Source organism: Pinus tabuliformis, chromosome 2_1 (assembly GCF_031772625.1).
Source record: "Pinus tabuliformis cultivar Carrire ecotype Pingquan chromosome 2_1, CPIR1, whole genome shotgun sequence".
Taxonomy (NCBI): Eukaryota; Viridiplantae; Streptophyta; class Pinopsida; order Pinales; family Pinaceae; genus Pinus; species Pinus tabuliformis.
The window spans coordinates 655,346,965-655,359,919 of NC_142299.1; positions in this window are offsets into that span (position 1 = coordinate 655,346,965).

The following is a 12,955-nucleotide window of genomic DNA, read 5'->3' on the forward strand; positions in this document are numbered from 1 at the left end:
TGTTGAGGGGAACAACTTGAGTTTCTGAGTATCATCCAGATAGTCATAGGTTCGACACACAACTTCAAATTCAAACAAGAATGTTTCAGGGTCCTCAGTTCTTAACCCATGGAAATTTGGGAGGACGGATGGTGATATGTTTTTCATGGTGGCTCGGGAATCCTCATTAACAATGGGAAACCCAAATGAATTATCCCCATCTCTATTTCCTCCTCCAATGGGACCTCTACCTCCTCCATTAGTGTTATTGTTATTTCCTCCTCCTCCTCTACCTCTACCTCTACCACCTCCTTCTTCCTCTGCCATGATGATTCTCCTAGGGATTTCAAAATCTTCTGGTTCCTCTACAAAGGGTGAATGAGAAGAGATTTCTCCCTCTTCTTCAGGTGAGACTATTTCCTCAATTACAATTGGTTTTCCTGTAGGAGAAAGAGAAGAGTCTCTTCCTGGTTCAAACTCAATAGAAGGTGTAGGAGAATCAACTCTAGGCTCTTGAATTCCAAGAATTCTAGGACTAGGAGTTTCGGTTGGAGATAAGGGAGGTGTCTCTTGTCTCTCTCTTGAAGCAGATGGACTTGAAAAGATTGAACTTCGAGCTCTAGCTAAAAACCTTCCTCTAGAATCTCTAGCTCTATGCATGTCATTTTTTTTATTTTTCTTCAAGTCAAGTTAATAGTTCTTTTTCTGATCTTCCAGATCACTCTAGGTGCAAGAAGAGAGCATACTCAAGAAACTACTAAATCAATAACTTTCTCCTTTCTGATCCTCCAGATCACTTTGAAGTGCAAGAGGAGAGCATACTTAGATAGGCTATTAACTTCTTTCCTTGAAAATTTTTTTATGTTTTTTTTTTTCTAAGAATATGGCTACTTAATTTCACTTCCCCGGCAACGGTGCCAAAATGTTTAGTCAATTTAGTGTTGTCTAAATTGCTAGTATTAATTGTCAACCCGGGGCTCGTAAGCTGATGAAGTGAAGCTGTACTATATGTACTTAAGTAACCTCTTAGAGTTTTCTTATCGTTGGGGGTGTTGTTGTGGTTAATTATGTTCCTAAGATGGAATGATGATTTATAAACAAGTGAGTGATGGTGTGTGTGTAGTGTGAATCCTAAATGGGTGAGAGTGTGTGATTAGTGATTTTTAACTACTTGTTTGAAAGGAAATGCTTGAAAGAAATAAATGACTTGAAAGATCTTGAAATAACTTTGAAAGCAAATAACCACTTCCAATGGCACTAGACACCATTCATGCAGCTGCAAATAAAAGAAAAGAAAGTCACTTTTAAAACCAAAGATAAAGATTATCTCTCTCTAACTCGCTGCTTCAAACACATGTACTGTGTAAAGCACGGAAAGAAAGTAGCTTAAGTTGAATTAGAAAAGTGATTAAAAATGAAAAAATCTGCTTTAAAGACTAGTGATAACGTTTTGCTCTTTCTAACTCTCTACTTCAGCCATATGTACTATGCAAAGTATGATTAGAAAGTAGTGAAAGAATAGTCTAAAAAGCACTTAAAACCAAAAATCTACTTTAAAGACTAGTGATAACGTTTTGCTCTTTCTAACTCTCTACTTCAGCCATATGTACTATGCAAAGTATGATTAGAAAGTAGTGAAAGAATAGTCTAAAAAGCACTCAAAGCCAGCTGCAAGTTAGTGGTATTTTGATCTTAAAAGATAACAATTTATGATAGAAGATCATTCATGTGTTAGCAGCTCTTTGAGAAATAAGATTAAAAATCAGCTATAAAAACAAAGGCAGCAACTTGAATCTGTCAACTTCAAATACCATTAGTTTGTAAAGCAAACACACACACATAAAAACAAATCCCAGGCTAAAAGAAACCTGCAAAGAAGTAATACTGATCAGCTTGAAAGAAAAGAAATCAAATAAATGAAACTATACATGCTTAAAGGAATGCTGAATGAGAAAATAAGTAAATACTGAACATAAAATACTTTACAGAGGCTAAGATGAACAGGGGCCCTCTATTCATTCAGCCACAAGAAAACTCAGAGATCTGGAAGCTTCAAAACAGCACTATGTCTATTCCTTCATTTGCAAAAGTGTACAAAACAGAGTGCTAGAATAGCACTAAAAAAAACAGAGTTCACAACGCTCTTAAAATTAACACAAGTTCAGAAATTACAATTGATAAAAAGTCTGTTGAGCGTACGCAGACGCAGCTATTTATAGGCATTTCTAGGATAGCCTAACACGTACAGCTACTAACTGAAAAACAACTAACTGTAATGCGTAATTATGGTTCCTGGACACATCATACGGCTGCGTGGATGAGCTGGTGCTTCTGTCGTCATGGGCAATGAATCCCATGTTGGATCATGTCCCCTACCATCTGCAAAACGTGGACAAGTCACCGTTTAAGCTGACGTGACCTAGCAGCTCACAATCACCGTTAAACAGCCTTTAGTTGACCGTAACTTGACCAGCTTTGACCAGGGGTAAAGATGACGTGGATGGTTGGAAAAATGGGACAGGAACCTCGAGCACGTTGATACCTAAGTGCCCATGTGGCTCATCTGGAAAACTGACACGTGGAACCTTGCGTTTAACAAAAAGGTTGCAGGATCATCAGATAGCTGCGGGATCATCAGATAGCTGCGGGATTCCTGCAAGTATGTCAAAATCTAAACAAACAGTCACCCATTAGCAAAACTTACTTGATCATGCCTAATGACACCTAATGTAATGATCTGGGTGGTTTTACAGTGAAAATGAGGCAAAAGTGAAGAAAAGCTGAGGAAAAACTGAGGGAAATGATAGTCAAGTAGGTGTAAAGTAGAGACTCTACAATACCCATAACAATAACTAGCTAACATTTTCACATCATAAACTCATAAACGATTTTCATTCATGCATAGCAATCACATATGCATTGTCAGTCTGTATTAGTACAACACAATTTGACAAATAATTCAACTCATACTTGAATGTCATAACCCTAACCATATACATAGGCCAATCCAACTTAGCATCATACATATAACACTAGGATCTTAAATGCAATAACCCTAATTATTAAGTTACAAGCATATAACAACAACAAGTTAACCTATAACATACTCATCAACAACATATAACATAATCATAAAGGAATCTTAACATAAAACATAAATAGTAAGGCATACAACAACAAGTTACTATCATTCATGACTATCTGACACATGTGCATATGACTACACTAATCAACTAGCATCTATCATGTATGTAACCAAAACATTGATAAAATGAAAGACATACAAATACCATAATGGATATAACAATCCTTAAATTACATATCTGCATGCCCAACATACAAACCTGTATGATGACGTGTTCTTGCCTCGAGGTCCAATGTTTCAACTTCACTTTAATGATCTGCATCATCTGCTCTATCTCAGTGAACACATTACCATCATAACATACAAATATCATCATGATGACCTAATTGCATACAATGACTTCACAATGTATGTCTGACCTACCATACATTCACAGTCATAACCATGACAATGCATGCATAACAACATATAGACACTAACATGCATAACAAATGCGTATACAATTAGCATGCATTCATGACTAATGCATCCCAACAAAAAACACCATTAACTTCCACATAGAGACATCACTACAACCATGATCAACACCATGCAAATGCATCAAACACATGGAATACAAGCATAAGAAACACATATGAAACCGACATTAATACATGACCAACACATAGCCCATCTAGTCTGAGGGGTGAGCCATGCTCTGATACCAAGCTGTAACCACCCTCCTCCCACAGCTACCCATGTAACCGACCAATTAGGGTAAACATGTGACCAGAGGCTTCTATGATATGATTCAACCTCCTAGGTGACCTTAAGGAAGTGGAATCGATGGAAACGCATCAAACATACCTTCTACATTACCAGCAACACTCCTAGGAGGCAACCTAACCACTCAGGCATCCTACCCCTAGGTCCCACTAATTTTTTTGACCTTTTGACCTCTGGATGCTCTCATGCTATGGGCATGCTAGCGCTTAGAGACCTCTGGATGCTCCCACAAGCTTGCATTCATATGTCTAGGGACTTCTCCCAGCAAACCTCTCCCAACGTCCATGAAATTTAAGGCACCTTTCTAGCCTAGAATTCCAACCACTGCCCAAAACATGTTGTAACTTCCAGAATCCATTGAAAACATGATGACAAGACTAATAAACCAAAAACCAACTTCAAGACTACGCCCGACTATCCCCAACCGGGACTGACATTTTGTCAAAAACTTGGCATCAATGTAATCTACAGGTCTATGATACAAGACTGAACATGAATGGCTGAAAACTCTTATGAAACATGACAAGAAGGATTGCCACCTTCTCCCTTGAACTGTTATGACATCAATTAGGTCTTACATCCATCATTTGTACCATTACTAGTAAATGCATGAAGTAACCATGACATGAACCAGTCAATTATTTAGGCTTATAGCCAACACAAAACCATGGAAATAATAGTGAGATAATAGCCATTAAATACACATATAAATAAGTTCAAAATAAAACGAACTTAGATTTTATTAGCCATAGGAAAATTCAACCAGGTTCGGGGCTTCCACGTACCACCCAACCGTAGAGATGGTTGAACAAAATCTTTCTTTCATCTAATCATCCTTGTACCATATTCCAAGCTTGAATGTGGGATCTCATGGTTAAACCAATCCAAAAAACCCAAGGGAATATACATATTAAACCACTTTCACCCTCATCAAATCGTGATCACATCAAAATCGGTGCTTCTATCACAAAACCGAACTGAACTTAGAATGCCATTCGGAATCCATCATTGTCCTTGAGGAATTTTTCATCTCCTTACCTCTTAGGCTTTATCGCAATCTAATGCCACCTCACTAGGCCTTAAACTCAGACATCAACCTCTCTGGCTTTACTGCAATCCACACCAGATCACTAGGCCTTAAACCGAGACTCCTCCATTAGGCTTTACAATGTATCTCGCCAAAACTATTCAAGGGATTCCTAGGCCTTTAGGGATGAACCTTGATACCCCCTCCACCCTGGATTCTATAACCCGTCTGGTAATTGCAAATTTCAAAACCAAGATAAACATCCCAACTCACCATGGAATTTGGAAAAAGGCAAGGCGAGGCTGAAAAACACCATCATAACTTGGAAAAACCATTACACCAATAAGAAGAGAAGCATACAACAACATGCAAAGGCATGCATGTCAAATCCAACTAGGAAACCACACATGCAATATGTTACCTGTAGGTATTCCTATTGAAGCTTGCTTGATCCCTTCTTTCCTCCCTTCCCTTTTTCTTGTTTTTCCTTCCTTTCTACAAATCTCAACCTGAGAAAAAACTTGAGCGAAGAACTCGCCAACTGATCCTCAGAAGCCTTTTTATCAATGAGACCTCTATTTTCTTCATTTTCCATTATTTTCCTTCAATTTCCTCCTCACATGCAACTTGTGACCTTTCACCTTACTTTTCTCCCATTTTCCTTTATTTTCATAAATAAATGTCCAAAAATGCCTTTATGCGTTTATGACTTTTTCTTTCCCTTTGCCAATTTCCTTTAACCATAAACACATGAACTGATTCCAACTAAGATATCTTTGCCCAACATTTAGCTTGGAATACGTGTTCCTTACACGTCATCTTATTTTACATTTATTAACTTTTATTACATGAAAATTTCACCAGGGCTATTACATATGGTGGAACATTTGCTCCATTGTCAAGGTTAGAAACTGTTAGAACTATTTTGTCTGCAACATATCAATGCAAATGGAAAGTCTATCAACATGATATAATATTTTATTTTTTAAATGGTATACTATAGGAAGAAGTTTATGTGGATAAGCCTCCTGGGTTTGAAGTTCCACGACAGTTGCACAAGGTGTATAAGTTGAAGAAATCCTGGAAAGGCTTGAAAAGAGCTCCCTAATATTGGTACAGTGGCATCAACACTTATCTCATGAAAGGTGGTTTTTGCAAAAGAAACCATGAGCCAACGTTGTATAGCAAAACTCACGAAGGTAAAATTCCGACTGTGTGTCTTTATTTTGATTATATGCTTTATATAGACAATATTATGTTAGAAGAATTCAAAATAAAAATGCAAGCAAATTTTGATGTGACTGATCTAGGGGTCATGAAATAATTCTTAGGCATTAAAATTCATAAATTTGCTAATGACATTTTTTTTTTATCACCAAAAATACGCCACTAACATCCTCCAAAATTTTAGAATGACTAATTGTAAAATAATTGTTAGACCAATTGCTCAAGGCACCAACTTGAGGAAACAAGATGTAGCGCCACCAGTTGATTTCACATTGTATAAAATTCTAGTTGGTAGGCTATTGTATCTCACTGCAACTATACATGATATCATGTTTGTAGCTAGTTTTCTCCCCAAGTTTATGAAATCACCCAAGATTTCTCATTGGAAGGTTGTGAAAAGGATCTTAAGATATATTGTAGGGACCCTAGACTATGGTTTGTTCTACACACATTTTGTTGAAGATTGCTTACTTTCATCTTATACAAACAACGATTTTGCAGATAGTTTAGAAGACCACAAAATCACCTCAGGGTATGAATTTCATCTTTGAACCAACCTGATATCATGGGCATCCAAGAAACAGTCAATTGTTTCAACATCTTCTACAGGGGAAGAGTATGCGGTTGAAAATTTAGGAGCTTGTCAATCATTGTGGCTAAAAAGATTATTGAAAGATCTTATGAAGTTTTAGAAGAATCCAAATCTTATTTACTATGATAACAATTATGCAATTTATTTATCAAAACACGTGTTTCACAACATTGACACACATTTTCATTTCATCCACGAGCTTGTAAATGATGGAGACATATTAGTTTCTTTTTGTGGTTCCAAAGATAAACTCGCAGATATTTTCACAAAGCTATTGGGAAAAAAAGTATTTGAATTTCAAAGGTAGGAATTAGGCATTGTAAGTGTTATTACTTGTAATAGCTGAAATTAGAAAGGGGTGTTGAGATATGAATCTCACTGTCTACTCGATGTCATCATATTCAATTTTGATTATCTGCTAGGTGTCATAGTCAATTCAGATTTAGTTTAGTTTAGTTGAGTTTCACTCTTGTCATCTATTGTTGGAGCTCCCAATGCAATCTTATTTAACTATTTTGGAATATTGAGAAGAAAAATCTCTGCTCCATAGTTTTAATTTTCTGTCAAAAAAAGGCTTGGATATATATGGTTAATAGATTTTTATCATAAACAATATTTAAAATTAATTATTATAACTTTTTTATATCGAAATTTTTATTTTGATTATTCATTTTGGAAATTTTCAGGACTTCACCCATGTCTTTTGATTCAAGAATATTTTCAGAATTGACAATAATTAAATCCAACGTCTTAATATTCTATATATAATGATCATTTGTTTCATGACACTCTTATAATGTACCCTATTCTCCAAACTTTCTAATTGATTAAGACTTTGTGGGCATCAGAAATCTCTCGTGTTGATAAAAAAAACTTACTTTCTTGAACTACTTTTCACTAGTTAGTGCATAGTGATGATTACAAATTTCCTGTCGGTAAAATGAATGAAGCTAAATTTATCCTTAGATATTGAATGGAGATGGAATAAGGTTAATTAAATTTAGGATAAGAAATGCCTAATGAGAATCAAATATGATTTCTTGACATCAGATATGACTTAAATATTTGCATCATTTTAACATTATTGATTATTAATGTCGTGTACTGAGGTAAGCTATATGAACTTATTACCAATAAGATTCCATACAATCTGCTCTTATTTTTAAGCTCGTGTTTACAATGAGTTATTTGTCTATTTCTAACATTATATATACAAAAGTCATGAGTTGTTTTCAAAACTACTATTGATTGGTCATTGCATAGTTGGTTTTGTTAAAAATGCAATGTTTGTATTAATAAAAGAAGTACCCATTGGTCAGCTCTACGAAAGAGAGTCTGAACCAGGAGAGTTTGGCTCTGCAGAACGCTCTACATTGTCCATATACATCACACATTAAATAGCACACATGGTTTTAGGGAAGTTGGAACCATACCCTAATAAATAGAAACTAATTCCTATCTTGAGGTACCGTGAACCAATTCACTATTCTAGGATATTCTCCATTATCTCTAGCACTCCCCCTTAATGGAGAAGGGGTTCGCAAATATGCCTAACATCTCCCTAAACATTTCAAACTTAATTTTTCCAAAAGGCTTACTGAAAATTTCTTCAACATGGTCACATGTATTACAATATACAAGATGTATTTCTTTTGATTGCACTTTCTCCCTGACAAAGTGGAATTGTGTATCAATGTGTTTAGTCTTCTTGTTAAACACCGGATTATTAGCAAGTTTTATTGAACTCTGATTTTCGCATTTGATTGTTGTTTCATCTTTCTGTTCTTCCCCAACATCCTCAAGAAGTCTCCGCAACCAAATTGGCTCACATGTCGATGTGCACATGGCTTGATACTCTGCTTCTACTGAAGATAAGGAAACTATGTTCTATTTCTTACTGCTCCATGTAATTACCCTGGATCCAATGCTGAATGCATAGCCTGTTATGGATCTGTGGTCATCTACATTTCCAGCCTAGTTTGACTATGTAAATCTTGTAAATGTAACATCAAAGGAATCAGTATAAATAATACCATAGTCTATAGTACCTTATAGATACCTCAAAACACATTTTGCTGCATTCCAATGACTTGCAAGTGGCTTGGACATGTATTGAATTAGCATACTGACTGCATAATCCAAATTTCAAACACATTTTGCTGCATTCCAATGACTTGCAAGTGGCTTGGACATGTATTGACTTAGCACACTGACTGCATAAGCGAAATTTGGTCTAGTAGTGGTCAGGTAGATTAGGCTCTGAACCAGATGTCTATAAAGTGCCACATCTACCTCTTTCAAGCCATTCTCACTCTAAAGTTTAATGTTCTACTGTAATGGTTCTGCTGCAACCTTACATTGATCCATTCTGAATCTTTCTAGTAGACCTTTGACATATTTACCCTGGGACATAAAATTTTGTCCTGAATATCTCCAGATCTAAAGACCCAAACAGTATCTTAATTCACCAAGGTCTTTCATTTTGAACACCTGTGACATTTGTTGCTTTATTTCATTGATTAGAGCAATAGAATCACTTGTAACAATTCAATCATCTACATACAAAGAAATCAACACTATGCACCTCTATTCATCTTTCATGGTATACAGATTAGGGTCATTTTTACTTCTGTTGTAGCCAAGTTGCAAAAAAATGAATCAATCTTTTCATACAAGGACTTGGGTGATTTGTTTAGTCCATATAGAGCTTTCTTTAATCTACAAACTAAATGTTCTTTCCGTTTCTGGACAAACCCCTTAGGTTTCTCTAAATAAACCTCCACTTTCAGTTCTCCATTTAAAAATGCAGACTTTACATCTAGTTGGTGAATCATCCAATGTTTCTTAGTAGCTAAAGCAATCAAATTTTTTATGGTATCTAGTTTAGCTACAGGGGCAAAGGTTTATTCATAGTCAATGCCTTCTTTTTGTTAATACCCCTTTGCTACCAATGTAGCTTTTAATTTATCTATGGTTCCATTTGAATTAAATTTGGGTTTATACAACCATTTACAACCTGTGGTTTGTTTCCCTTAAGGAAGTTCAACTATCTCCCAAGTGTTGTTCCTGATTATAGATTCATATTCCTGTTCCATAGTTGTTTTCCATTCAGTACATTCATTTGCTTCCTTATAACTAGAAGGTTCAACAACATTCATCATACTAGTTATAAAAGCATTTTACCTATATCTTGCTGGCAACCCAGCTTTCCTACCTGATCTCCTGAGTGGCGTGGTAGCTTCAAACCTTGTCTCATCATCATTTTCTAGACTTGGCTTGAAAACTACATCATCTTTTTTCCCTTCATGTTGTTGTTGTCGCTGTTGTTGCTGTTGCATCTCCTGCTGCTCATTTTCAACAATCTGATTCATCACTTCCTTCTTCCACCAAGAATGGAATATCCCATTCCCCATTCTACTTATCAGATTCTTCATGATCCTGCTCATGGAATATGACATCTCTACTAATGAAAATCTTGGGAGTAGAGGGATTAAATAATCTATAAGCTTTATATTGTGAATAATACCCTATAAAGTACATCTAATGGCTTTTGAATCTAGTTTTCTTCTGTCTTCCTTTGGAATGTGGGCAAATTCTTTTGACCCAAACACTCTTAAATGTTTTACTGTGTGTTTAAATCCATATAATGCTTCATGAGTTTTAAACTCAAGACTCTTTGTAGGGCTACTATTTTTCAAATAAACTGCAGTATTCAATGCTTTAGCCAAAAAACGATTCGAAAGATCCTTACCTTTCAACATGCTTCTAGCACATTCCACCAATATTTTGTTTTATCTTTCCATTACTCCATTTTGTTGAGGAGTACGGTGTACTATGAATTGCTGTAATATCCCATGGTATTTAAAATACTTGATAAGTTCATCCTTCCTGTATTCTCCCCGTTGATCGGAGCGAAGAATTTTTATATGCTTCCCTGTTTGCTTTTCAGTCATGTTTCTGAACTGCTTAAAGTATTAAAATGTGTGACTTTTCTTACTAAAAAAATATACCCAAGAAAACTTTGTGCAATCATCAATAAACAGTAAAAAAAAACATTGTACCTCCTAATGACTTTATTTGCATGGGTCCACAAAGATCTATGTGCACTAATTCAAGTATGTCTCTCTGTTTCTTAGCTACTCGAACAGGGAATTCCTCTCTATGCATCTTTCCTAATGTACAAGCATCACAATCATTATGCACTTGTTTTAACATAGGAAGATATCTTACCATTTCCTTCTTTGAAGTAAAAGCAAATCATTGTAGTTGATATGACCAAATTTCATATGCCACAGCTCTTTTGTAGTCAAACTCGCTACTGTCAAAGCTCAAACTGGTGCTAGTCTTACATCGAATTTGTACAGACCTCCTGTTCGAATTCCTATAGCAATAGTCTTCATGCCATCTAACAAATCTTTAATATAGCAATTAGATTTAAAATATTCAGCTTTGAGATCTTGATCTATAATCATGGATACAAAAATCAAGTTCTTTGTTACACTTGGCACATACATGACATTATGAATTTGTCTTACTGTACCATTAGGTAAAATGACATAAATTTTCCCACACCATTTGATCTGATGAGTTCTATCATCACCTAGGTAGATTTGTGCTCCGTCATTGATTTCTTTAAAATCTTTGAACCATTGCTTGTTCCCCATCATATGTGTTGATGCCCCCAAATCTATATACTAGATGTCTGCATCAACGTTCTCATCAAAGTTTGCCATGAACAATCTAAAGTTCTACTCATAATTATCATGCGCAAGATGACCTGCATGCCATTTCTGCTTCTGTTGTTGTTCATGATATTTCTTCTTCCTGCACTCCCTAGCAATATGACCAAGTTTTCCACAATAAAAACATTTAATTTCAAAGTTGTTTCTATTCGGATGCATACCTTGAGTCTTATTAGGTCCTTTCTGTGATTTTCCTCCATTTTCTACTGCGGATTTACTTTTCCTTTGAAGAAGTTTCTTTTCGCCATCAACTCAAGATCTACACTCTGGGGCTTTAGAGTCAATCTTATTTCTTCGTCTTACATTAATATTCCCTTCAGTTCTTCAAACTTTTGGATTTTATCTCTCACGTTTATCCTAGTGATAAACATTTGGTAGTCATCGGTCACACCATTCATGGTAATGGTTACTAGATCTGTATCTTCAACCGTCTCACCAATGTCTGACAATTTTTTCTTTAGATATTTGATCCTTGCTTTGAAGGAATCAACTATTTCATTTTCCTCCATCTTCAGGGATAAGATCTTTCTCTTCAGGAATAGAAGATGATTTGTACTACTAATCTCATACAATGCCTTCAAAATTCCCCAGATTTCACTTGCTGATTTACATTCTCTGATATGTGGTATGATGCAGTCTTTCACTGAAATTTTCAGCAATGTCCTTGCTTTACCTTCTCGATTCTCCCAATCTGGGATTAATGTTGATCTAGCTGTTGGCTTCTACTCATTCCCCTTTTGCGGTCATCCAAGGACTCTACACTTCTAGCAAAATCTCCATCTTGAATTTCCAATTCGCATAATTGGAGCCATCGATCTTGTTATGCTCATTTAAGTATGCTTCAGTCATTTGATTAGTCATCTTGGAAATTAAGAAAAATTTGACAGGTAAAAAAAATATATGTTAGATATACCCGAGATCTTTATGAAAGATAGTGTTTGTGATAAATAGTCTCCAATACTGTTTGATCCTGTAGCACACATGCAAACCACTGTGGCTTCCTTCACGTCCTCTACCACGGCCTCCACCATGACCTCCTCTCGGCAGACCTCGGCCTCCACGCAGCCTTTTCTTAGCAGACCTCGGCCTCCATGCAGCCTTCTCTTAGCAAACCTCAGCCTCCACACAACCTTCTCTCGGCAACAATTGCGAAGACACAGTCCACCTTTTTGTTGGCACAGTTGGCGTGATTTAGCACCATGGATTTGCGACGGTTGGCATGATTGTACAACACAGATTCATGACTATTGGAAAAATAAAAATACGTGGAAGTCTCACAGTGGGATTGGCGTGATTTTTCCCTCAAACACACATGACGATTTCGCCTCAGGCGTGCCTTTCAAATCCTTCACGCAACGAATAGGATTCTCAGCCCTGTAGCTCCAACACGGGGAATTCACTCAGTGAACCTCTGACATATCACGTGCGTTCGTGGCATATTAAACAATACCCTTAATTTGACTACATATTGGAAAATCCCTCTAAAATCACATTATTTAACCCCCTACCAATATAAACCCAATATAGCTTCCCAATTT